The sequence below is a fragment of the Phragmites australis genome, chromosome 21 (assembly GCF_958298935.1).
Source record: "Phragmites australis chromosome 21, lpPhrAust1.1, whole genome shotgun sequence".
Taxonomy (NCBI): Eukaryota; Viridiplantae; Streptophyta; class Magnoliopsida; order Poales; family Poaceae; genus Phragmites; species Phragmites australis.
This window is the reverse complement of record NC_084941.1, coordinates 11,477,287-11,479,910: the sequence shown is the minus strand read 5'-3', so window position 1 is coordinate 11,479,910 and position 2,624 is coordinate 11,477,287.

The following is a 2,624-nucleotide window of genomic DNA, read 5'->3' as shown; positions in this document are numbered from 1 at the left end:
ACAGAAAGATCTGCTCGGAGGAGGCGATGACTTCCCTTTGCTTCCTGTGCAATTCTTGCGGTTCCTTAGAGTCCAAAGACAGCTACTACATCACCAGCCTATTGATGGGCATCGCCACCTCTGCTCCAGGGCTCGACTTCGGCACGCTGGATGGTAGGTTCTTGGAGATGCTCTGGGGCGGCGGTGGTGCCGTCCTATTCGGGTGCGCAGGTCCCCAGAGGGGTCATCAGTGTTCGACCCGTCATGGGCGCATGCGAGGGGCGGTGAGAGACTGGTGAAGCTGAAGGTGGAGGAGGTGACAACGAGCGACGACTTGTTTCTTATGTTCAATCGCTGCAACAGCAAGTTGAGGTGAAGATGTCACTTACATTTGGTTACATCACATGGTCGTAGCTCGAAATTTTGATCTTTTTTTTTCTATTTATTACACTTTCAGTTCTTCTCCAAGAAGCTCGTGACCATGAATCTGTAACTTGACTTCAGCAATCTACCTACACTCCTACACAAAGATGTGAGCTTGAAGTATCTCATTTTTTGTGCTCCAGATCTATGAAACAATCCGCCCCTAACATATTATTTCCTCAGTAATAATCAGTACTCTCCAAGTCTGTTAGACATGGATCTACCCCACACAACCAACCCACAGTTTGCTTTTCAGAAGTAGGTGACTAATTATTGATATGGTGTGATTGATGCAGGTCAGTTATAAGCTAATCATACAAATATCGAGTTCTAATCCCTGGTAATCTCCAATGTTGATACTTTTTGTATATAGGGAGTATAAAGACATGTGGCAAGTGAAGTCCTAAGTTGACTACCATTAGATTTTAGGCCTAACAACAAATTAGTTTCATGATATACTAGATGTACGAGAGCTTGATTCTTCTCATAGAGATTATATCGATCTCGCAAAATTAAAGTAGATTATATAATAGATATGGTGCAAATATTATAAGCACCATTGTTGGGGATGATCCCCCCCCCCACACACACACACTTCGAAGGGAACCGCGAAGTCTACTGGAGATGCTGCGTGATAGCCTTTGTGGTTTTGTTACAAGGAGTTCATCTGTTAGCGGCAAAGATCGTAGAGCTACGTTGGTCGAAAGGTGTAGGCGCGCTCGCATCTTCGACTTCCCGGACCGGCGAAGACAAAGGAGTCCTTCGACTGAAGAGCGAAGCCTGGGTCCGCAGTCTGCATCGTTCGCAGCGGGCGAAGACGCAAGCTGACCCTCACGGGGGGGCGAAGGCTATCCGACGGGCATCCGAGCGAAGGAGGCTTCGACGCCCTTCGAAGAGATGAATCACCTCGACACAGTGGGCCCGATTTCGGTCGCCCAGGGTACTGCTGTAATTATATGATTATGCTTATTTGTACCATAATACCCATAGTTCGAGTTGTAACTATTGTTACCATGACTTAAATGGTAATTGCGATCATGTTATACCTGCCAGTATCGTAACTAGAGTTACGTTATCCACGCCTGAGTTGTAATTATTATTACCATGACTTTGAATAATAACTACCGATGATATTTATATATTTAAAAATAGTTATTGAAAATATCACGGTTTGAATTGTAGGTATTTAAAAATGTAACCGTTGAGATATAAGAAGTTATATATTGAGAGTCTGTTAGAGACTACAATGATGTTAGGAGGGAGTTTTATTGGAAAGGCTACATATATATATAAGGTTTTTAAGATTGATTTTTTGAGATTCTATTGGACTGTCCTAACATTTTCTTATCTTCAAGGCGAAAAGAATATGAGAAATGTATAATCGAGGTTTGGAGAAGCTGCATATGTAGGAAATTATTTGACGAAAAGTATGGAAAACATTGCTTGCTTAATCATTCTGGATCAAATATTGTTGGTTGATGTGTCATCAGGTCCAGACTTTGCGCAGATCGAGCAGCGGCGCCAATGATTAATTCGGTGCGGCGCCTACAATTTCTCTCTCGTGTGGCAGTTTGAGCCCGGGCCCACTGGAGGCGACCTTCCCGGCGTACAGCATTATAAGTGTAGTGATGGAAACGGATCGAATATGTATGGAATCAAATTCTGATAGTATAATTTATCATATTTTAATTTGAACGTGAATACAGATTCGGATATCTTCGAATATGAATAAGAATCGGATAGTTCGAATACGAATCCACATTCGGATATCTACTCGATCTTCGAAATTCAAGTCGGAAATTTAAATTTTTGAAAAAATTTGACTGAAATTTTATAAAATTCGACTGAAATTTGTTCTAATTTGATTGGGCCGGAATTTTAGAAATTTTGTTCAAAATTCATGTTGGAAATTTAAATTTTTGATCAAATTTAACTGAAATTTGATGAAATTTGACTGAAATTTGTTCCAATTTGATTGGGTTGGAATTTCGTTCATATCTGAAATTTCTAAAACTTTAGCAAAATTTGGTTCTCTAGCTGGCGGATACGGATACGAATCGGATATATCTCGAATTCGGATATCCACATTTAAATTCGAATCTCGAAAACAAATTTGGATATATTCATTTTAGTATCCATTTCAGAAACGAATACAGATACGGATATCCATATTCGTATTTTAACGGATACGAAATCGGATAATTCAGATTTCCTGCCATCCA